The 25,736-nt window shown below is 41.5% G+C and overlaps 1 protein-coding gene across 3 annotated transcripts in view; it reads right to left on the reverse strand.

The window, feature by feature from the left end:
• Positions 1-25,273, reverse strand: part of LOC101009767 (talin-2) — a 253,027-nt gene extending 227,754 nt beyond the window's left edge. For 2 of the 3 annotated variants that reach the window (XM_031662566.1, XM_031662564.1), the window contains exon 1: positions 25,177-25,273. The gene's annotated coding sequence lies outside the window, so the exon portion shown is untranslated. The remainder of the gene's footprint in view (positions 1-25,176) is intronic. The other variant, XM_031662565.1, reaches the window with a different exon arrangement.
• Positions 25,274-25,736: the final 463 nt, after the last annotated feature.

Below are 25,736 nucleotides of genomic sequence, written 5' to 3' on the forward strand. Positions count from 1 at the left end.
AAGAATTGCTGTTCCTATGAAAACTCAATACAATGCTTTGTGTGCATTGCTAAAAAAGAAAATTACTGCCAAATTAGGTGAGGGCCAGACATCTGCCAATAGATTGAGAGAATTTTTTTAAGTATAAAGAAGCCTGTTCTCAGATGACTTTTCAAATATCTTTTAAATTCACATTTCTCTTTAAAGAACCCCAAAACAGGGCAGGCGTGGTGGCTCACGCCTGTAATCCCAGCACTTTGGGAGGCCCAGGCAGGCAGATCACCTGAAATCAGGAGTTCGAGACCAGCCTGGCCAACATGATGAAACCCCGTCTCTACTAAAAATATAAAAATTAGCCAGGCATGATGGTGAGCGCCTGTATTCCCAGCAACTCGGGAGGCTGAGGCTAGAGAATCGCTTGAACCTGGGAGGCAGGGGTTGCGGTGAGCTCAGATCCTGCCACTGTACAAACTAAAAACTGTACACCCTACAGCACAGGAGTCAGTTGGGACAGAAAGATGGTGGAGAAGTCATAAGAAACACATTCAGAGACATATGTTGAAGACATACATATTTTTTAGGTCAAAACGTAAATGCATATGTTTTAGTTTAAAACTTTTTACAATTCTCAGTTTTAACTTTTCTCAATAAAAATTACAATTATTTTAGCACTAATTATAAATCTAGTCACGTGAAAAAACGTGGCTTCCTTCACAGTCCTTTTACAACAAAGAAATGAATGTTCTTTTGAGCAGAGAGATGGCAGGATAGGGAGAAGGAAAGGGAGGAAAGAGTGAGAAAATTATATGTGTGTGTGTGTGTGTGTGTGTGTGTGTGTGTGTCTATTTATTTTTTAAAGAGTAGAGGGCCACTTAGATACACAAGCAGCAAAACTGAAAGTTTACAAAAACTTTTTTTTTTTTGTAAATGCTGTAATGATGCTGTAATGACTAATTATGAAGTCAGTGCAGTGACTACAAAATTCCTTACCTGTCACAGAGGATTTGATCAAAAGACAGAAAAGTTTTTAATTCAAATTCTCTTGGATATATCGTTCCCCCAAAATCCTAATAAATCGCTACAAGTTCCAAAAGAAAACAAAATAGCTAATAATTCAGTAAATGTTTATGAAAATTCGCTGATAAATTTTGAGCTATAGCAGCACAGCAAATCCTATTGGTTTTTTGTACAGTAAGCCTGATTTTTTAAAAGCACTCATTTTTTGAGTCATAATTTATATACAATAAACTGCACATATTTATAGAACACAAGTAAGTTTCAGTATATGTATATACTTGTAAAACCATCCTGATAATCACATTGACGAACACAGCCATTAGCTCCAAACGTTTTCCTATGCCTCTTTGTAAATCAGCTTCCCCTCAGCTCTTGCTTTCCACTCTCCTCTGGCAATCATTCATCTGTTTCCTGTCACTATCCATTAGTTTGCATTTTTCCAGAATTTTATTTAAAAGGAACTATATAGTATACACTCTTTTTTTTTTTGGGGGGGGGGGGGGGTGCTGGCTTTGTTACTCGGCGTAATTATTTTGAGATTGATCCCCCTTGTGCGTATGCTGATAGATCATTTGTCTTTCATGCTTAGTCTTAGTCCCCTGAAAAGACACAACATGATTTCTCGATCCTTACACGTGTGGATGGACATTTGGGTAGTTTGGGGTTATTACAAATAAAGCTCATGGTAAAGAGTGCATGTATCCAATGATCTGCCTTGGACGTTCACATGTAAGTCTTTGCAAGGATGTGGCTTGTATATTTCTCTTGGGTAAATGTCAAGCAGAATCGCTAGGACACATGATAGGTGCATGACTAATTTTTGGAAGAAACTGCCATACTGTTTCCCAAAGAGGTTGTACCATTTTCCATTCCCACCCGCAGTGTACATGAGTTCCATTTACTCCACAAGAGCTGTATGAGTGTTTGATAGGACACGGGATCCCCTGTCCATGCAACATATACTAAGTACAGGTTTGTCTACTTTCTAGGAACTGGACAGAAGTTGACCATTCTAAATAATTATAAAGGTGTATTTTTAATTTCTGCCCTCTCCCTGTAACACAGACTATAATAAAAGTATCAAAATAGATCAAAAAGAACGAAATACATTTACTGAGTATTTACCATATACCTGAATCTATGTATTCCATCCATCTTGTAAATACCATACAACAAGCCCATAAGGGTAGATACTAAAATTGAGCCATCAAATCCATTTTACAGGCAAGAAAACTGAGGACAAATAAATTACCCATGGTCACTGAGCTACTAGGACCAGGATTTGAACCCAGAAGTCTGAACACTGCCCTAGCTCTTAACTACTCCTGTATCCCCCTCTTTGGGAGGTCAAGGCAGGTGGATCACCTGAGGTCAGGAGTTCAAGACCAGCCTGGCCAACATGGTGAAACCCCATCTCTACTAAAAATACAAAAATTAGCCAGGCATGGTGGTGGACACCTGTATTCCCAGCAATGTATACCAGTTATACATTCCTAAATGCTGTTTGTTTTACAATAAATAATCCTGTGAACTATCTCTAGCATTCCTTTCCAGTTCTACCACAAAGATAATGGATTACAAACCTTTAAGAAAGAGACCATTTAATAAGCCCTGGAATATCTTTTTGCACTAAAGCATCAGAGCAAATGTTCAATTCATACAACATTTCTACATCATATAAAATCACCAGAGCAATGACAGAATAGATGTTGATTAACTCAACCCAGCATATCTCACCTATTAAGTGCAGAAGTCAGTCCTCAGAAGTGAGGGGCATTATTTCAAAGAACATGGCTTATTTTTAACAGATTGCTTTTCTGGTGACAACAAGAAAAAAATCTCACAAGCAAGCAGGCTCATTATCCACTGTATCTCAGACTGCTACGGTTTCACAAAACACAATCCAGTTACTAAAAGGCCTTACCATAAAGACCCCCAGGGCTACAAGATAACCAGGTCAGCAATCTGTTGTGTTTTTAAAACTTGTGGGAGTTTGTTGCCATAGTTCTGAAAGGGTAAAAACAGAGGGCAATTGTGCAGACACCTCTTTGTCTACAGAAAGCCTAAGAGTACAATAGGGACCAAGGATAGCATCTGCATGAAGGAGAAAGCAAGGAAAACAACACTTTCTAGAGGCAGCAGACTGTGACATTGACCATGGTATACAGAATATTGATTCGTAACCAAAAAAGAAGAAAGGCTGGAAAAAATAATCAGCATCTCCCCAGCACTCCGACAAAAGGGAAGGAAATTGCTCTATTAGCAAGATGAGGTACAGGTAGAAGAATCATAGAGTGAAGGAAGATTGTTCAATGACAAATCAACACATATTTAACACTGGCTGCAAAGCACTGCACTAGGCTGAGGTGGGCAGGTAGATGCCAGGGGCGGCGGGTTTAGATACAAACAAGAAGTAGGAAACAAGGTCTCCACCCCAATTTGAAGTTTATCATCAAGCTGGGGAAAGGGATTGTACTTTACATAAAATCATGACAAATAGTCTCATATAATAATTATACACCACTGACATCTTTGCAAACACTATGTACAGCCACTTGCTAAGTACTTCCAAAATGGTGTTTCATTTAATCCTCACAAAAATCATGAGATAGCCATTATTCTTATCTTCATCTTACAGATTATTAAACTGACTGGGGAAAGGTTCCAGGACAGGCTCCTGACCATGTGGCTAGTAAGTGGTAAGGCTGGCAACCCAATGTGGCTCTGGTAACTCCAAAGCTGATGGTCTTAGCTACTAGGTTACAAAATCTCTACGAAGGCTTCAGAAACTTGTGGGAGAATGATCCCTCTGGGTAGTGAGGGCCTGGAAGGTTTCCTGCAGGAAGGAAGGATAGGAGATTCTAGGGAAACTGAAAAGAAAGAGGTACTACAGGAAAAAGAAAGGACTTCAGAAAGAGACTGGGCAACCAGTTGGTGGGATGTGGCCAAGTCCCCAAATGTTCACCAGTTACTTCATATGCCAAGCCCTGGGGACACAGTACTGAATAAATCAGACACAGTCCCTTGCCCTCTGGGGACTACTGTCTATCAAGGGAAGCAGGCTACCTCAACAGGAGTGGATCTCCCAGCCAGGGACATACTCCTGACACTCTTATGACACCCAGCATCCATACCTGAGCCTAGAGAAAACAGCAGGTGTCTGTTTCCCAGGTAGCATGGTACTGCCATAAACCAGTAGCATAAAGCCAGTTTTTTTCAATCATTACGCTCACCAGCTTAAACATTTTATTCTTAGTTTTGATGATACTTGCATTATTTTAAATTATGAGGATACAAAGAGGCTTTATAAATATGTTAATATCACTCTATCTTAAGTTAGCACACTAGAACATAAATGTCATCATAAGACATAATCACATCCCTCTCGCTTCTTGCCCCCAACTCTTCCCTTACTGAGAAACTCAGGCTTAGAGCCATCAGGTGGGAAAGGATCAGGCAGGTGCCAGCAAGGGATGCAGGAGGGGGTGCCACAGTGGCCCAGAAAAGGGAAAAATTAGAAGGAAGCCCATCGTGTTAAGTTGGAACGTGAAGAATTGGTATGAATCAGGGGTTTCAAGATAGACACACCCGTGTGTGTGCCTTGCAGCAGTGTGCACATACAGAGATACACAGGTGATCCTCATTATTTGTAGATCCCATATTTGCAAATCCACTTGTTAAAATTTACTTGTGACCCCAAAATCAATACTCCTGGCACATTTGCAGTCCCTCATGGACAAGTGCAGAAGAGCAAAACATTTGAGCTGCCAGCCTTGCATGTTCCCAGCTCGAGGTCACCCAGCAACACTCTGCTTTCTTGTTTCAGTCTCCTAAACGTCTCCGTTTCACAGTTTATTTAGTGCCAAGCTTTTTGCATCTTCTGCCTTTTGTTGATTGTGCTGTTTAAAACGGCCCCTAAACATAGTGCTGAGGTGCTGTCTAGCGTTCCTAAGCAGAGGGAGGCTGTGATGTGTCTTACAGAGAAAATGCATGTGTTAAGTTTTGTTCAGGCTGTTGTCCATGAATTCAATGTTAATGAATCAACAATATATATTAAGTAAGGTATCTTTAAATAGAAACACACATAAAACAAGATTATGTATTGACTGGCTGAGAAAAATTTTGTGACCAGAGTCCTACAGGAATTCAAGCCTGTATTTCTCCTACAAACTATTTGCTAATCCAGTATTTGAAGAGCGTTTACAGAATATAACTACTGTAATAAAACAATTACTGTAAATAACAAGAATCAATGGAACTCCTTAACTCTGTCCATTGAGGTAGTCAAGGATGAGTGGCATCCAATAGCAAAAAGCATACTTAGTACTCAGATCTTGACTTCTGATTATCTTTTTTGTAATAAAAGCAAGCAGGGCTCTGTGGAAAAATGGCTAGTTCTAGGGTTGGAGCACAGTAAGTACAAGATGAGCCTGGTAGGTCTTATTGTGCCAGAAAGCAAAGACTTGTTCAAAGAATGTTGGAGATGGATTGAAAGCACATAGTTTGAAAGGGCGCCTACTGGCTAAATCCAGAACAATTTGCACGTCAGAATAATGATAGTAACATTATAGCTTGATGAATAAAATATGAAACATAAGTCCACACTGGTATAAATAAATGAATTAAATACAATGAAATTTTCATGAGGGATGGGATAGCTACATAGTTTCAAAGTACCCCTACACAAAGAGAATAACTTTTCCCGAGGCAAAAGCTAGCCAATACCACCTCAGTCAAACCTCCAAGTGACGAGGTAGGCACCATTGGTAACAGGACACATCTAGATTGGGCACCACATGATGGGGTGCAAAAAGAACATGGCATCCCTTCTGTGATATTCCCGCCAACAAAGCATCAGCTGAATTCAAGAATATAGAAAGACACAAACCTCAAATGAGGGATACTCTACAAAATAACTGGCCTTTCACCTTCAAGAGGGTCAAGGTTATGAAGGTCAAGGAAAGGCTTGTGAACTGTTCCAGCCTGAAGGAGACTAACAGCGCAAGTTAAGGCAATACATGACTCTGAACTTGACCCTTCACTATAAAGGACATGGCTGGGACACTGGGTAAAACCTGAATGGCACCTGAGAATCAGATGATAGCAATTTTGATGATTGCACTGTGGCTGTGTTCAAGAATATCCTTTTGTAGGAACTACCTGCTAACATAAAAGCAATGGTGGGTGATTGTGCATTAGGTCACCAACTTACAATCAAATGGTTCAGAAACCTTTTTTGTGCTGTATTTTCAGCTTCTCTGTAAGTTTGTGATTATTTCAAAAACTTTTGAAATATTATTTTAAGGCTGTGTAACGTAGAACAGTCAGTGTGACAAGGGAGGAGGCCCAGGGGGAACATTCATCTTTGTTTCTTCATCTATCCCTAATGTAACTCCCCACCACCACCATCGCAAGCCCACAAACCCTCCAGGCTAGTGCCTGGCCTCTACACTCCCTTGCACAGCCACAATGCCTACCAGAATTCTCTACCCAAACAGACCTCCTATTACCCATCTTATCCCTCCTCTGACTTCTGTCCGGTCCTAGCGCCACTCCACCCCTAATCCCACAGGCTCTCCGTTGTTGAGAAATAATCTCCCTCAAGACCCCCTCTCCTCCTGGTCCATCCCATGTACCCTCAGGCCTTGCATTCACCAGTTCCGCACAGAAGCCAGATCTCTCCCTTGCACCCCTTATCCAAGTCTACCCCCCACCTCCCCAAGGTCTTTCACAAGCATAGCAAATTCATCTTATTCAAAAATAAACTCATCACCTCTCCCTTGTCCCCATGTCTTCCCAACCCGCTTCCCTCCTGTGTCGCTGATCTCAGTAACTTCACAATCCACCACCTCCCAACGCCTGAAATGGAGGGTCATCCTAGACACCAACGTTAACTCCTAAATCACTCTCAAACCTGTGCTTTCCTCCTACTCTATGACACTGCCGTCCCATCGTCTCCTGTCCAAATTCCTGCAACAGCTTCCCAGCTAGGCTCCTCACATCTCTTCTTATGCTCTTCAATGCACTCTCCACATCCCAGCCAGTGTACTCCTGAAAATTCAAGTCTGACTACAGGTCACTAGGCTTAAATCCTATAATGGATGCCCACTATTCTTAGGGAGACGTCTAACACCACCCCCGCCACTTATTAGATCTTCCAAAATCCATTTATCAACCCTAACTCTGTCTTAAACCCTCTGCACCAACTATATAAAAATATTTTCCTTTTCCAACAATGCTGCCAAGCTGCCAACATCCAGCAGACTGCCTGGCACTATGTAGATGCTCAATAAATGTTTGTTGAATAAATGAATGTCAATTAGAGTCAATTAGATGCAGGGGTTGGGGGGGGTGAGTAGTAGACCAACTTAATATTTCACAAACTCAAATCTTCAGATATGCCAAAGTATTGAACACACAACTCATGTCCTTGGCAAAAGCCTAACAAGTGTCAGAGAGAGTTTGCATAAAATAATTGGGAGCTCAAATTCAAGGTCCTTGAGGTTAGACATTAGCAAAGAAGGGAAACACTTGTTCACAGTCAAGCAGGCAGCAGTTACACCACGGCTGGCTGTTGCATGCCACAGCATGACTCAATTCCACTACACTTCATGTGTGGGCTGCACTCCCCATGGTGTGTGGATGGTGAACTCAAAAAGAGAGGTGTGCATGTGTACACACACATACATGGACTTGTGCACACACACACAAAAGAGCAGGGAAGTGGGGAAATCAGGCCTTTTCCACATAGCGGTCAAATAAACCCTAAGGAATGAAGACAAAATCACAGCTAAAAACCAAAAGGGCCCCTTCTACAGAAACTCACTTGGTACACAACAGTTTGAAAGGAAGGATCCTTTTGAACTTTTCGCTTATTATTCCTTATATTTTCTATAAACTCCATTATAATATAGCCATTCTGGAGGCTTTGCTTAAAGAATAGCAGCCAATACGCTCCCAACTGCCGTCATCCACTTTACTTTAGGTATTGCTGAAAATCAAAGGAGAGATGGAGTCAAGAAAGAACAACCCAAAGGCAACAGAATAAAGCTGTTCTAGCCTAAAACCATCAAGGAAATGGAATCAGTAATCTAATTAAGAAGGTAGGTGGTGCGGGTGGGCTAGCATCATCCTTTCAAGCCTCAGAGAGGCCTTGTTGTCAGGATGACAAATAGAAAGCTACCATGACTTCTGTGACCCAAGGCTGCTCTGATGCCTATTAAGCATGAAGAGAGATCTTTTCCCCGGAGGAAAGAGAAAGTCTAATAGGAAGCCAAGGGCGCTTGAAGGGCAGGAGAAAGCCCCACAAGCACAAAAAGGAAGCAACCTCCAAGGGACCCAGGATCACGGACGAGAAAAGTACTGCTGTGAAGAGGCACGAGTCGCCCAGCCATATGGAAAACTAATCCGGAGATGAGGAAGGGGCAGAGGACTCCAGGCAGCGGTGGCGGTGACAGTGAGGAGGATGATGATGATGGTGGTGGCAGCGGTGGAGGTGGTGATGGTGACCACACAACAACAGTGGCCCACCGTGGAGCACTTGCTCTGTGCCAGGCCTGCGCCGAGCATCGCCTTACAACAAACACTGTGAGGAGGGTGCTTGCTATTCATTTCACTCCACTCTACGCAGCAGATGACACAGCTACAGACTGATGCTACAATCTACACAGCTATTAAAGTGGTAGGACTCAGCCTTCAACCCAAGTCTGCCCAATTTCAAAATCAGTGGCCTTCTATTTGAAGTACTATTCCCGGTTACTTGTGAATGACTGTTCTTATCCAGATGAAAAAAGGCAGTGTCTGGTGGATAGGAAGTCAGCCAACAATACTAGGGTGAAGGAATGCTGTATCACTGACCTTACACTTGGGTTAGCACAATAAAAGCTTCAGTAATGGATGACCAGGACCATGTTCTGACTCATCATCCTCCATGGGGGAAATCAACTACTACTAGGCCTGCCTGGATTCTACCATCACTAAACTTTTTTACTGTTAAACCACAGGCATTCCTTTCCTGGTATTATTCACAATAATTTCAACCTAAAAAATATCTTTTAGGCCGGGTGCAGTGGTTCATGCCTGTAATCCCTGCACTTTGGGAGGCTGAGGTGGGCAGATTGCCTGAGGTCAGGAGTTCGAGACGAGCCTGACCAACACAGTGAAACCCCATCTCTACTAAAGAATACAAAAAATTAGCCAGGCATAGTGGCAAGCGCCTATAGTCCCAGCTACTTGGGAGGCTGAGGCAGGAGAATGGCGTGAATCCAGGAGGCAGAGGTTGCAGTGAGCCGAGATTGTGCCACTGCACTCCAGCCTGGGCGACGGAGCAAGACTCCGTCTCAAAAAAAAAAAAAAAAAAAATTAGCCAGGTGTGGTGGCAGGTGCATGTAATCCCAGCTACTCAGGAGGCTGAGGCAGGAGAATTGCTTGAACCTGGGAGGCAGAGGTTGCAGTGAGCAGACAGAGATTACGCCATTGCACTCCAGCCTGGGCGAGAGAGTGAAACTCATCTCAAAAAAAAAAAAAAAAAAAATTTTTGAAATGGTAAACACACTGTCTTTTTATTAGGTTCTCTCAGTCCTCTCTAGTGCTACTGACTAATACTACTTCACTAGTGACACTGGTATAACTATCTCTAGACAAGTCTATCAAAATGTGTCACATGAAATGTATTTGAGGAAGGGAAATTCTGACAGACTGCCCTTCTACCCCTGATTGTGGTACCAGGCACATCCGAAGAGGCATTTCGTGAAGATGGGAAGGGTAGTTCGCTTGCAGCTTGGGGAGGCTGCAAGTCTACACATCATTTATTGATTGCCTAGACCTCTTTGCCGCTACGGTGTCCAACGTGACTTAGACACACCAATGACATGGGCTTATGGGTGACTCCGGTGTTCAACCAAGTCACAAGGAAGAAAAGCAGAGCACAGGGTTATCCGTAAGAAGCAAGATCTCCTCGTGGAGGAGGCGTGTGTCTGAGCTGGCAGGTCAAGTGCCGGATTCTCAATTCAACAGCCTCTCATAGCAACAGCCACAGCCTAACTTCCCTGATTCTGGTAGGAAAAGATGGTGCTGGGGATAGGGAGTAGACCAGGAAGCTCAACCCAAAGCCTGTTCCTCCCAAACTGCCGAGGATTCTGGACGCACTTGCCCCTGGATTAAATCGACTCCAGCTTTAATTCCCTAGAGTAGATTCTGTGTCCAACACAGGAAATGTGAATAAAAACAAGAAGCTCATTGGTTTTACTAGTTTATTAAATTTGTAAAATATTAGGTATAAAATACTCAGCCACAAAGGATAAGGAAACAAACTCAATTTATTTTAATTATATTTTAGCCTAATGCCATTTAGGCTAGGATATTTCATATAAACTATAGTACTGCCCAATTTTATAAACTTAAACCTATACTGTAATTCACCTCATTCATAAACATGAGATAACTTGACCTACTTTCTAGTATATTCGGCTCCTTCTTGTCTGCATTAATCTGCAGTGACATTTTAAAAGTTGCTCTAATAATTTCCATTATATGAAAATGCACTTTTCATTTACATCACCTTTGATTTTCTTCCCACAAACAAAATACTGTTTTTTCAAGTTAGCCTGCAAACGTAGTAAGAAACAAGACATAGAAGACAGCTGATACAAAAAGTTCACCTCTGATGGGGCTCAACCTTGGGTTTCTTAATGGGGGAAAAGGGGAAGGAGGAAGAAGAGGCAAAGAATGAGAAAATTTTGCCCTAGGTCCACATGCTGCAGGATGGTAGGTTTGGGTCAATGTATAATCTGTGGAAAATCATAGAACACAGCTTTGAGAGATTAATATAAATCCCTTATCGAATAATACGAGCTCCATACTTCCCAATAGTTCCATAATCTCAAATAATTAAAAAAAAAAAAAAAAAGACGACGACGAAGAAGAGAAGAAATCCACTTTCCACTCCCACAGCCGCTTTCCGACTATACACTGCAACCACCAACACCCTCCTGAACCTGGGCTCCTTCCCTCTTATGAAGCTCTCTTTAATACACTGTTGACAATCGCCCCCCAACCGACCCTTTTTTTTTTTTTTTTTTCTTTTTGAGACAAGGTCTCGCTTTGTCACGCAGGCTGGAGTGCAGTGACTCAATCACGGCTCACTGCAGCATGGAATCTTCTGCCTCCGCCTCCCAAGTGGCTGGGATGGGAGGTGCATGCCACTAACCACTACCCTCAGCTAATTTGTGTGTGTGTATTTGTGCAGTGTTCGTTTTGTTTTGTTTTAAGAAATGGGATCTCACTTTGTTGCCCGGTATGGTCTCAAACTCCTAGGCTCAAGTAATCCTCCCACCTCAGCTTCCCAAAGTGCTGAATTACAGTAGACAACCACCACGCCCTGCCTTGACAACCCTTTTGAGCAGATCCCTCATACGTGCAAGAATTTTCTATGGCTTCCAAATGCCTAGAGCACAGGTTGACACACTATGGCTCAAATGCTAAGAATGGTTTTTATAATTTTAAAGGGTTAAGGAAAAAACCCAAATGAAATATATTTCATGATACATAGAAATGATATGAAATTCAGATTGCAGTGTCCATAAATCAAGTTTCATTGGAACATAGCCACACCCATTTATGACTTGTCTATGCTTGCTTTCTGTGTGCGAATAGCAGAGTTGAATAGCTGCAACATAGGCAGTAGCCTCAAATATTTGTAGTTGAGTCCTCTGCCAGAAAAGATTGCTAACTTCTGGCCTGCATTGTAAAATCTATAGCCTTTGGCCTAACAATACAGGTCATCAAAATATCTAACAGGCTTTCCTATAAACCTTATTTACTTGAAGACATAACGTAGACTCCACTGAAATGTCCTTCTCTATTTCTCCCAAAATGACTTCCTTTTCCTTTCCTGCTCCAAAGCTCTGCTCACTCCCAAGAGTCTGTAGATATCCTGCTTTGTCTTTACGAAGGGAGTCACCTCATATATACATTTAACTTCCATAAGGTTAAAAAAGAATAATGATTTTTTAAGAGCATCAAGGCTATTCTCCACAAAGCTATTTGTAATTGTAAAAGATGGAAACTACCCAAATGTCCATCAATGAGGCACAGGTTGAATAAGGGAGAGCAAATCCACACAATGGAGGAAGAGGCAGATGCACAAAGGAGTGAGGACTCTCTCTCTCTCTCTCTCTCTATGCCACTACAGAAGAACAACTAGGGGAAATTAAATGAACAAAGCAGAGCAGAGAAACGTGCATGGAGTATGCCTCACTTAACTAAGAAGGGAGGGAGATACTAATACAAAAGTAGGCACACATTTGCTAACAAATATTAAAAAAAAAAAAACACTACAAGGTAAACCGTAATTTTTTCCATTGTTACCTATGGGGTGGGAGAAAATAGGATGGAGAGAGGACTGGGGTAAAATCAAACACCTCTAGCTATAAACTGAAAGCTTGCTTCCCCAAAATTCATATGCTGAAAACTTATCCCCCAATACAGTGGTATTTGGAGCTGGGGCCTTTGGGAAGTGATTAGGACATGAAGGCTCAGCTCTCGTGGAATTAGTGCCCTTATAAAAGAGGCCCCAAAGTTGCCTTTCCCTTTCTGCCATGTGGGGATACAACAGGATGGCTGCGTCTGTAAACCAGCAAGTGCACCCTCACCAGACGCTGAATCTGCCTGTGCCCTGATCCTGGAATTCCCAGCCTCCAGAGCTATAAGCAATGAAATTTCTGTTGTTTATAGGCCACCCCATTTATGGCAGCCAAAATGAACTAAGAGACTACAGAGTAAGATTTCACAGATGAGACTCTGGAACCCTGACAATACTGTACATAATTATTCAAAATTGAAATTGAAAAAAGGAACCTCTAAAAACATAAAACAAAAACCAATGAACCTAACTGTGTATTCAGTTGGTGGCACAATCACAGAGAGAAGGCCTATTCAAAGTATCTTTCAAATATAGACTGTTGTGTATGCAGCATGAGATAAAGCGATGAAAAAATATGACGGTATCACTGAGAACTGGATTTTTGGCACGGATGGAAGAACAGAGTATATAATTGATGAAACTAAGTAAAAATCCTGCCCATCTGAATTTCACATGGAAATATCAGTATGAACTAATAATCTACACACACACCCTAGTTCTGTCCACTGTAATATCCAGAAACAATGATAAATACAGTAGCAAGAAACATGCCTTGTTTCTATATTGTGCCTTCTAAATACTCAAGGAAACCAGGGCTCCTTGGGGAACTGGCAGATCTCAGTCTGGGGCAAGAAATGGGTGAGACAATCCCATAACATTTGATCTCACCAGAAAGTACACAAAAATACAAAAAATTCATGAGTCATGTCAAAAGGACTCGGGAGCCAATTTAGATTCCACTGTCCAAATATGGGACAATTTGAGCATCAATAAGTATATTAAATTGAAACACATCAATTAAATTACACTAAAAAAAAGAAATAAATAAAATCTCAGGGATCTCTTTTGGATACTGCTGCTTTGAAAATAAAACAACTTATTTATCCTGACTTTCCAAGATAAATTTCAGTGTGAACAAATAAACGATGAGAGTATAAAGTTATAAAGTTCCTCTTTATGTAAGTATTCTAGTATATAAACAAGGTAGGAATGATAGAATTAGAATATCACTATTTTGCAATCACTAATGAATTAAGAGATCCAGGCAATGATCATCAATTGCTAATAATGTAACAAAGAGTCTACAGTTACTATGTATTTCTCAATGAAAATATATAGCCTGCCTACATGTATTCTTGCCAAAGAACAAACTAATAAAATAAAAAACATACCCCAAGAGATCTGAGTCTGACCAAACCTTCAGATTCAACTAACAAATCATAGAAAATACAAGGAAGAGAAGAACATGTTAAACAGCACAGTGGGAAAGCAACCACCAAAATCCGGACTGTAGAACAAAACTGTGGGGTTTCTCAATCCTGGCACAACTGACATTTTGAGCCGGATACATTTTTGTTGTGGGGGGATCCCATGTGCTGTACCATGTGTAACAGCATCTGTGGCCTCTACCCACTCAATGTCAGTAGCATTCCCCAGTTGTGACAACCAAAAATGTCTCCAGACATTGCTAAATATCCCAAGATTGGGAAGGAGAATTATCCCTGTGTGAGAATCTCTGCTCTAAAAAATAAACAACCCAGTTTCATCAACAAATCACAAGGGTCAGAGAAGGTATGGAGAGATAAAGAAGAAGCCTATAGATGAAAAGATTAGAGATATATTAACTAACTGCAATGAATAAGTCTCATTTGGGTCCTGATTCAAAGCAACTTAAAAAATAAGACAATTGGCCGGGCGCGGTGGCTCAAGCCTGTAATCCCAGCACTTTGGGAGGCCGAGGCGGGTGGATCACGAGGTCAGGAGATCGAGACCATCCTGGCTAACATGGTGAAACCCCGTCTCTACTAAAACTACAAAAAACTAGCCGGGCGTGGTGGCGGGCGCCTATAGTCCCAGCTACTCGGAGGCTGAGGCGGGAGAATGGCGTGAACCCGGGAGGTGGAGCTTGCAGTGAGCCGAGATCGCGCCACCGCACTCCAGCCTGGGCGAAAGAGCGAGACTCCGTCTCAAAAAAAATAAATAAATAAATAAATAAGACAATTGAGAAAATCTGAACATAAGTTTGATATTGGATAATATTCAGAAAATATTAACTTTTATATTTTTGGCACAATAAGAGAATGTAGATAATTTTTAAGTTCTATCTATTTGACACATATACTGAAATAGTGACAGGAAATAATAAAGAGGTGCTTCAAAATAATGGGTGGGAAGGGGGAAGTGGACAGAAAAAAGACTGGCTCAGAATTAATCATCTCTGGACTTGGGTAATACATGCACAGTTCTCTATAAAATTCTCTTCACTTTTGAATATGTTTGAAAGTTTCCTTTTTTAAAAGTATGAATAAACAAATCTGGCAGGCGGTTCCATTGCCATTCCTCTCAGTGAGCATGTGAGCCCACATGACTGTGGGAGGGAATATAGGAATTTATAGCGCCCTGGGCTTGTCAGTGCTTCTTGGGATCTTGTCTTGATGCTGAGAATGAATCCATTGTTGAAAACATGGCCCTCAAACACAGGGGCCAACTGCTTAGCAGCAGGCTGCTTCAACACTGCAGGAAAAGTCCACTTGCTGGACTCACTGGGAGACAGAACACTGGCCTCTAATGTGGCACCTTCCTAAGGGGTATTCACGAGAAATTATGTCTATAAGGAATTTTTGCCTGATGTGCTGAATTTAGTTCACCCGAAGTAAGGTTCCACTGCACCGCACCAAAATTTTACTCATCCTGGAAAGAGCCCAAGTCGCTGCACAACCTCTGTGAACTCTCCCATCAGTCCTCAACAGCCCCCCTCAGGACTTCACTCTAGGTGAGAGAAATCTAAACTTCTGTCCTGTATAACCCACTGTTGTTTTCAGTCTTTTCAGCCACAAGCGGCAAAAACTCACTTCAACTCAGAGGAAATCCCACCTCCTCTTGGAAACCTGCTCTACCCGCTCCAGCAATATCCCCTTCTTCCTCTCAACTTTCCTTCTGCTCATCTGTCATCTACCACAGACCCCTCAGCACTGCAGTGTTTTTGGAAACATGTAAACACGACAGAGCAACGCCCAAGTCGTTGTATCCTCCACGGTCAATTTGTATTTCCTTCCTAGTTTAGGGTATTGAATCCACTTCCTCTGAATCCAAACTTCTGAGAAGAGTGGCCAACAGGGACAGCAAGCGCTCTCTCCCACGTTCACACAGCTCACCCTCTGTGCCGGCAACAACCTCTCTAAAGGGAAGGCAAATGAACCCAGCATCCGGGACCACCTGGGTGAGCGGAGCCAAAAGTTCTCCTGCAGAAGAGATTGAGTCACTCCCCATCCCTTAGAGATCAATAAACTGAAGAATATAGAACATATCTGGGAAATATTTAGGATCAGGTAAAAAGGCTTTGTAAACTTCACTGACATTCCCCCTCTTGATGAACGGTTGGAGTCTGTCTCAGATTTACATTTTCCAAATAGATTTGTGCCACTAAATCATTTGTATCTAGGTTTCACCGGATTTGTAAAGCTGTGAAGATTACTGATCTTTGTATAACAGAGTAAAAGCTGTCACATACAGATTACAAATCTATTTGTTCAGCATTCTATCCTGTCCTTACAACCAATCAACATAAAAAATTTCAAGTCAGAGTGAGACCACTGTAAGTTGACGGTAGGGTAACCTTGGATTACTTATCACTATCAAGTTTAAATGTGGGACATCACCCTTGGACATCACTGCAACCAGTTAAATATTGACTTCCCTCTATCCCTTAAGACTTGACCTCACTAAAGCCAAATGTCTGCTCCTTAAGTAACTGAGGCACAGCTCTAAAGATGTTTCCTTTTATTCAATACCTGTTTGGGGGCATAAACATCATTGGAAAAGAAGCATATTTGCACGGAGACAGCACATGTTAATGCCACCACCCGGGCCTGACATAGAGATAACAAGGAGGAACTGCATCCACAGCCACCCAATCCTCAATGTGCTATTCCAGGGGAAAGCAGAGAACAATTCTTTGGTAATAGGTCTGTGGAGAGACTCCTGGCCACGGTCAAGGCTTCATCTAGTTCTATCTAGTGAGGAGGAGTGGGAAGGACACCAACACTGTGTATGGGCTCCATCGCCCAGGACACCTGCCATCCATCCGCTCACTACCATAGGAGGAAACTCACAAACACCAGGATACTAAAAGGTTTATTCAGACCACCATTCTGAATTTACTTTTAACACTTCTGTTTTCTCTCCATTCCTGAGAGAAAATTCCATTTTCCCTGAGAGAAACGGAATTTTCTCTCAGGAATGGAGAGAGAATAGAAGTGTCAAAAGTAAAACTTGATTACCTTTCTAAACTTTCTTCCAAAATAACCACAAAAACACACGAGGCATTAAAAGAATCAAATGGACTTGACTTACACAGACACACTTCAGGCTATGAGAAAACACAAAATACAATAATGGTCATTGATAAAACACCTTTTCCCATTTAGCAGTGGGGTTGGTAAGAGGTCCAACTTCTCGCATCAAATTCACCAAGGGAACATCAAGCAGAGAAGGATGTTCCACTGTCCACACACAGCAGAGTTCTTTAGAATGAGCTCCTGGCCACAAGGCACACCCACAACAAAGACGAGGCTGGGAGTGAGGCAGAGCTGACTGTGCTACAGCAGCAGCGATTTTCTGGGGTAAAAACAGAGGTCTGTAGAGGAAAGTGTGCGAGACATGCCAGAGCCAGAGAAGTCTTTTCCCACCTATGAAATACAGCCGGCCACCATGCTTTCAGCCTGCCACAGGATCCAAGAAGCACTTCCCACTACAGGAAAGGTCTCAGAAGTCACCCACCCAGGGTCTAACTTCTTTGTGTGTGAAATGTCAGTGATAACATCTGTTCTACAAGGCTGGGGTGAGAATTTCAAGAGACGCCGGGCTTCAAGGATATAGGTGCCTAACATATCAGGTCATCAATAAATGATTGCAAATTTTATAGATCAGGCCACTGCACCATCTAAGACACCATAGCCTGGGCTGATTCTCCAATACATCCCTAATCTGAAAATCTGAAACCTGAAATGTTCCAAAGTCTGAAACTTTCTGAGTGCTGCCAAGACACCACAAGTGGAAAATTCCATACCTGACCTCATGTGACACGCCACAGTCAACGTACAGTCAAAACTTTGTTTCACGCACAAAATTATTTTAAATAATGTATAAAATTACCTTCAGGCTATGTGTAGCAGGTATATGTAAAACATAAATAAACTTCATGTATAGACTTGGGTCCCATCCCAAAGACATCTCATTATGTATATGTAAATATTCCAAAATCTGGGAAAAAAATGAAATCTGAAGCACTTCTGGACCCAAGCAGTCTGGAAAAGGAATGCCCAAGCTGTAGTAATCACGAGCTTTCTTTGGCCACTGGCACTTGCTGAGCCCTGTGCAGCGTGCCCAGAGATCAACCTGTCCTGACCAAGAAGGGTGGGCTGTGAAAGCAAGACCTCCAGAAACAAAGCGGGCTCCTGAGACAGGCAATGGGGTGACTGAGAACCTAGAAGAACCGGAGGCTAGATTCAAGACAGCTGCTGACGTATAAAAGGGGAATCTATTTAAACATACTCCACTAAGGGGCAAAAGGGTGAGGACTTCAGGCTCTGAGGATTAGAATCCCACTCTACAGCTAGGTTCCGATGGGAACAGCATCTATTTAATCATAATACAGGAAACACCACTTGTTGATTTTTAACATTCAGAATCCAAAGATAAAATCATGGAAGGTTTTACTGAGTAGAGACAGGGTTTTGCCATGTTGGCCAGCCTGGTCTCAAACTCCTGACCTCAGGTGATCCACCTGCCTTGGCCTCCCAAAGTGCTGAGATTACAGGCATAAGCCACTGCACCCAGCCTTATAATTAAAATGTTAAAATATAGTAACAAATAAAAATTGTAGAACATGCGATAGCGTGTCATTTTTAAATATGTATTATCATAGAATGACTAAATCAAGCTATGTTAACATATGTATTACCTCACATATTTTTTGTGACAAGAACACTTTAAATCTACTCTTAGTAATTTTCAAGAATACATTATTAACTGTAGTCAACATGCTGTGCAATAGATCTCTTGAACTTACTCTATCTAACTGAAATTTTGTATCCTTTGAACAACATCTCCCCAGCACCGGTAACCACCTCTACTTTTCTGAGTTCAACTTTTTAAGATTCCACATGTAACTAAGAATGTGGGTATTTGTCTTTCTATGCCTACCTTATTTCACTTAAGGTAATGCTCTCCAGGTTCATCCACATTGTTACAAATGACAATCTCCTTTAAGGCTGAATAGTATTTCATTGTGTATGTATACCACATTTTCCTTATCTATTCATCCACTGATGGACCCTTATGATGATTCCATATCCTAGCTACTGTGAACAGCGCTGCAATGAACATGGGAGTGCAGACATCTCCTCAACATGTAGGGTTACCGGATCATATGGAAGTTCTATTTTTAATTTTTTGAGGAGTCTCTAATCTGTTTTCCATTATGACCCTATTAACTTACATTCTTTCCAGTGATATACAAGCATTCCCTTTTCTCCACATCCTCGCCAACACTCGTTACCTTTCATCTTCTTTTTTTTATTGAGATGGAGTCTGCACCCAGGCTGGAGTGCAATGGTGCAATCTCAGCTCACTGCAACTTCTACCTCCCAGGTTCAAGCAATTCTCCTGCCTCAGCCTCCCAAGTAGCTGGAATTACAGGCGCCCACCACTATGCTTGGCTAATTTTTGTATTTTTAGTAGAGATGGGGTTTCACCATGTGGCCAGGCTGGTCTCAAACTCCTGACCTCAAGTGATCCCCACCTCAGCCTCCCAAAGTGCTGGGATTACAGGCATGAGCCACCTCACCCAGCCCATCTTTCATTGTTTTGATGATAGCCATCCTAACAAGTGTGACATACTATCTCACTGTGGTTTTAATTTTCATTTCCCTGATGATTCGTGATGTTGAGTATTTTTTCATATACCTGTTGGCCATTGTGTATCTTCTTTTGAGAAATGTCTATTCAGATTCTTTGCTCATTTTTTAATAGGATTATTTGTTTTCTTACTATTGTTTGAGTTCCTCATATATTCTGCACAGTAACCCCTTATCAGATGCATGATTTACAAACATTTTCTCCCATTCTCAGGCTGTCTCCTCACTCTTGATTGTTTCTTAAGCTTTGCAGAAGTTTTTTAGTTTGGTGTAATCCCATTTGTCTATTTCTCTTTTCATTGCCTGTACTTTTGTGTTTACATCCAAAAAAAATCCATGCCCAGACCAATGTCACAGAGCTTTTCCTGTATGTTTTCTTTTAATAGTTTTACTGTTTCAGGTCTTATATTGATGTCTTTCACCCATTTTGAGTTGATTTTTGTATATGATGTGAAATATGGTCTAATTTCATTTTTTTGCATGTGGATATCCAGTTGTCCCAATACTACTTATTGAAGAGACTGCCCTTTCCCCATTGTGTGTTCTTGGCAGCTTTGTCAAAACTTAATTGAGGTGGGCATGGTGGCTACATCTGTAATCCCAGCACTTTGAGAGGCTGACATGGGAGGATCACTTGAGCCTAGGAGTTTGAAACCAGCCTGGGCAACATAGGGAGACCTTGTCTCTCCAAAAATTTAAAAATCAGCTGGGCATGGTGGCACATGCCTGTAGTACTAGCTACTCAGGAGGCCAAAGTGAAAGGATCACTTGTGCCTAAGAGGTCAAAGCTGCAGTGAGTCGTGATCTCACCACAGCACTCCAGCCTGGGTGTCAGAGACAGATCCTGTCTCAGAAACAAAACCAAACAAACAAGTAACAACAATAACAATCAATTGACCATAACTGTGGATTTATTTCTGGGCTCTCTATTCTGTTCCACTGGTCTATGTGTCTGTTTTTATACTAGTACCCATGCTGTTTCGATTACTACTGCTTTGTAGCATATTTTGAGGTCAGGTAGTAAAATGCCTCCAGCCTTGTTCTTTTCGCTCTAGATTGCTTTGGCTATTCAGGGTCTTTTGTGGTTTCATACAGATGTTTCTTATTTTTAGCCATTTGCATACAATATTTTGACTTAAATTTTTTAAATAAAAGATCCTCCATAAGAACATTGTTTAGATCACAGCAGTAGGATTTTCCTCAACGTTTATCAGGCTTTATAGTGGTGTGTTGACAGCACTGCAGCTGGCCTTACATGTGTTTATTTTAATCTTAGTAAAGTCATGTTTACACTCTATAAGTAGTACACTAGTTATTTTATGGATTTGGAAAGCTGTCCAATTCTCATTTATTGTAAACAGAATAGAATGGCCATTTTAGATCTTCACAGTATGGAATTTCACAGCTAAAAAAGAAACGTGATTGCTTTTAAAGGTTCAAGTTCTACAAAAAATTACTCAATTGCAGATAAATGTATTCTAGCGTCATCCAGTCCATGAAATCCAATCAATTCTTACATAGGAAAGTCTCAAATCTTGAGTTCTCCAGGAGGGCTTAACATGGAAAGAAATTAACTGATGAACATAATTAGCCAAAAAATGTAAGGAAACAGCATATCCTATTATACCATGAATTAGTAAGTTTAATTATGAAAAATAGCCTGGAATTTTTTTTTTTTTTTTTTTTGGTGACAGAGTCTTGCTCTGTCGCCCAGGCTGGAGAGCAGTGGCGGGATCCTGGCTCACTGCGACCTCTGCCTCCCAGGTTCAAGTGATTCTCCTGCCTCAGCCTCCTGAGTAGCTGGGATTACAGGCGCCCGCCGCTACATCTGGCTAGTTTTGGTATTTTTAGTAGAGATGCGGTTTCACCACGTTAGGCTGGTCTCGAACTCCTGACCTAAGGAGATCCGCCCACCTCGGCCTCCCGAAGTGCTGGGATTACAGGCATGAGCCACCGCATCCGGCCTAGCCTGGAAATTGTTATTGTTGTTCTGAAACATTTACTAAGCACAAACAGCAGAGTGAGGAGCCCAGCCTAGGTCCAGGAATCCTGATTGACAGTGCCAAGGAGGACTCTCAGTCACTCAGGGAGCCTGTAGGTGGGAGAGCAAGTGATGCCTGCAGTCATCAAGAAGCATAATCTAAAGAATCAGCTAATGGAGGGTGGCAGGAAGACAAAAGTGCATAACAGGTTACATTTTTAATGAAGTAAAGGAAGCATAGACCAACTTCTCTTCACTGACATCAGAGCCCTTAAGTGACTAGTACAGAATGACAAAGAGCTGCAAAGATCCTCCTTTGAATTTCACAGATTCAACAATTCTCCCTAAACAGCAGTGGGAACTAAAAATTCCCTGAGAGCCAAAAACAGTAGTTTTCATTGAAAATAGATTTTAAAATATTTTTCTTACAAGCCTTCAGGGAACACAGAGGTAGGTCAGAATATTGCATTTAATCTCAAATTCAGAATATATCACAAGTCATTACATAAAATGCTAAAAAAAATCATTTATTATTCCCCCACCCCATCTATCAATCTCTCTTTTCTCACATGCACACGCATCCATGCATGCATCTAACTCTTTAAAGCATCATGTTTATTCCTGCAAAGTGTGGCAGTCTCAAATTCTCAATTGCTCATCTCTACAAGATCTCATCCAGAATGTCTTAGCCTTATGAAAGGCTCAAGAACATGACTGATTGGTTACATTGTTCATTCATTAACTTTTATTCAGACTTGGACTGGTCCAGATCACTGAAAGCAATTCTCCTTCCTCTGGTTCATGTCAAAATAAAAGCTCCTGCTGGCATTTACTCATGATTTTATATACTTTCAGACATGTTAGGACTTCAGGTAATCCTCATATTCCTATACATTTAAGACAAATGTTTCTGTTGTTGTTCAATACAGCTTTTTCCCAAAAAGGGAAGAGAATAAATATTCCCGGGTAGAGGAAACCCATGTGAGGCATACCAATTAGGCAGTAAACCAACAGTTGACAGAACAGAAAACAACTAGGTAAGTCTGTCAAATTTCATTTAGGTTTCCCAGAAAATCAGAATGTTAAGACAAATGAAAGCCAGAAATCACTAAGGGAGAGTTCCAAAGGACTGAACCACCATATTCCAATCAACGCAGAGCACATGTAACTTCTCAGGACTCTCAGAAGCAACTAGGATTGTGCAGGCTTCTTGGAATAGGTATTGCCGCTCTTCCCCACATTATTTTGCTGTGCTAAATAATTCAGTCCTTTATTCCCTCTGTCTTCCTCCCACCCTCATCCTCACACATATCCCCATACCCCAAGGAGAAGTAAACAGAAAGCAGTTTTCCATTTCCCACAGATGATGGCTTAAGAATCCACCCGGAACACTCCTTTCAGATCTGAAGTCTTGGGAAAGGCTTCGATCTGATGTGTTTCCTGTCTACTGTGCCCCAGGTCTTTCAGCCAGATCGGACCACTCAGCACCCTCTGTGGGTCCTCAAAGGACAATGTCCACCCCTGGATTCTCAGATGGTCCTCTGGGCAGGCAAGCTCTGCTCCATCCTGAGCGCACCTGATTCCATTGTCATCAGCTCGGAACTCTGGGCTGTGCCCTCGACCTCCACACCCAGCCTGGAGCTTCTCACACCCAAGGTGTGCACTGGTCTCTTTGGAGTCTGGTATTCCACTCGCCTCACCCCTGGCTCTCAGCATCCCCACATCCCAGGCAGATACATATCTGTCAGATCACACCTGGCCAGAGGCTGCCTCACAATGGTTGAAAGGAAGGAGTCTGCACACTTCCATCAGGTTACTTAAAACTGTCCATTGTTGTCTTTACCTTGACCATGGTGTGACTCAAAGCTAAACTGGATGTTCTCATAAATGGGCCATTTTTACTCAAGGTTCCCAACAGAATCCCTTCTGTTTGGCCCTCTGACCTCTCCAGTCTGACCGTGCTAGCGGTCACAGCATTTTCTGGAAACAGGCAATGTATAAGTAAAGTAGCTTTCTTTCCTGCTTCAGAGGAATGATACAGTCTTAGAGACAGAAGGGCCCTCAGCAGTCATGTGCCCCAGTATTTCCCAAACACCAGTTCTCAGACCAATTTTGGTTAGTCTATGGCTGCTAGTCACTGGACTACAGAAAAACAAGGAAGACATAGGAAATAAACAGCACTTTCATAATGCTAAATATGTACAATCTAAGGACAAATTTAGGAATAATCCTATTCTTTTAGTATTATTTTCTCTTCAGCGAAATTATGTTAGTAGATGGTAGTTATTTTGTGAAATAAAACCTTTGATTATTAAAAATTCCACACACAAAATACAAAGAACAGTATGTAAATATATAGTGAACCCTCATTACTTATCCAGCTTTAATCATCAACTTTCTTTATATACAGCCAAAAAAAAATTAGAAATAGGTCCTGAAATCGTTTTTCCTATTCCACAAAATTTGAAAGTATAGACATGACCAGGTTAGGCCAATTTACACCTGAAGAGAAGGACACCAAGATTAACTAACTGTCCCAAGTTCTGCAGCTGGTCAGGAACAGAACTGATACATCTGGGGTGTGCCACGATACAGCTACTGAGTAAGAGCATCAACTAAGACTGGCAGAAGAACTCTGTGTCTCTGCCCAGGATACTTCATACACACTACTTGGGATCATACAACTCTCCCAGGACAACCAAAGAAGGAAAACAACAATCTACAACCAAAGTTTACTTTATCTCATGCTAGACAATTGTTTCCCAACCATGGAGGGCTCCAGGACTACCAGCCAGTTTCAGTTCAAAGACTACCGGAGATATCAATGACAGACTAGATAAAGAAAATGTGGTACATATACACCATGGAATACGATGCAGCCATAAAAAAGAACAAGATCATATCCTTTGCAGGAACACGGATGGGGCTGGAGGCCATTATTCTCAGCAAACTAATGCAGAAAACCAAATACTGCATATTCTCACTTATAAATGTGAGCTAAATGATGAGCACACACAGAAACAAAGGGCAAGAGAGAAGAACAACACACACTGGGGCCTACTGGGGCGTGGAGGGTGGGAAGACGGAGAGGATCAGGAAAAATAACTAATGGACACTAGACTTAATAGATCGGTGATGAAATAATCTGTACAACGAACTCCCATGACACAAGTTTACCTACGAAACAAACCTGCATGTGTACCCCGAACTTAAAATAAAAGTTAAAAAAAAAAGACAAAAAGACCATTAGAAGTTTCTGCATTAATTCCTTACCCAGCACTTACCCCCTTAAACCACCCTAAGAGAAGATTTATGAATCAAACCAGGGTGAATGAATGAGAATTCACACTATAAGGTCCAATATGATTTAAAAAAAAAAAAAAAAAAAAAAAAAAAACCGCTACTCAGCTCCTCCTCTGGGCCCCTATCATCACCTCACCAAAGTACCAGGAGGAAAAATCAGACAGGAATGGGAATATTAGGACCGGGCACTCGGGCACTCTATACACCTGCCTCGCAGAACCACAGGAAGATCAAATGAGACAGCATAACAGACAGCAGTTTTAACATTTTATAAAACTATACCAATGCAGGGGGTTGGCCAATTGATGAGAATAAAGTATCTTTGCTAAAAGACTTACCTTAAATTCTCAGTTTCTATTAAGAGTGGATTTCCCTGAATATATCCTGAAGCATGTGAGAAGCCTCCTGCAGCACCTAAAATAATAATAAAAATCATCAGAATCAAGTAATGTTTTTGAAAAAGAATCTCAATCTATACATCTGGTCATTTCCCCCACACTAAGCATGAAAGGAAATAACTCAGGAAACAATGAATTTCCGCCACAACACGTGGGATGGGAATTTTCTTTACCCACAGGGAATTCAGGTCCCAAGACACTTATTTTGAAGACCAAAATCATGTTACTGCTGGCAAAGAGACAAAACACATTTTCTTCTTGTGGTAGGAATGCTTTAATGGCTTTGAATTTAAACAAAAACCAAATACAGACACATCCACCTCCCTCAAGGTCGGAAACAAAAATCTCAGGCACTGCACTCTGCTTCTTTTTAAAATTAGTTTACACGAGGCGCTCTTGTCTTCTTTTTTTTCCTGTTTAGTTCCTCTAACACATCTGTGAAGTGGTCCCTTCTTGATTTTGCTGTTCCCATGTGGCTCCTGGTTCTCTAAGGCACTGGG

Source organism: Papio anubis, unplaced genomic scaffold (assembly GCF_008728515.1).
Source record: "Papio anubis isolate 15944 unplaced genomic scaffold, Panubis1.0 scaffold75, whole genome shotgun sequence".
In the NCBI taxonomy this organism is placed as follows: Eukaryota; Metazoa; Chordata; class Mammalia; order Primates; family Cercopithecidae; genus Papio; species Papio anubis.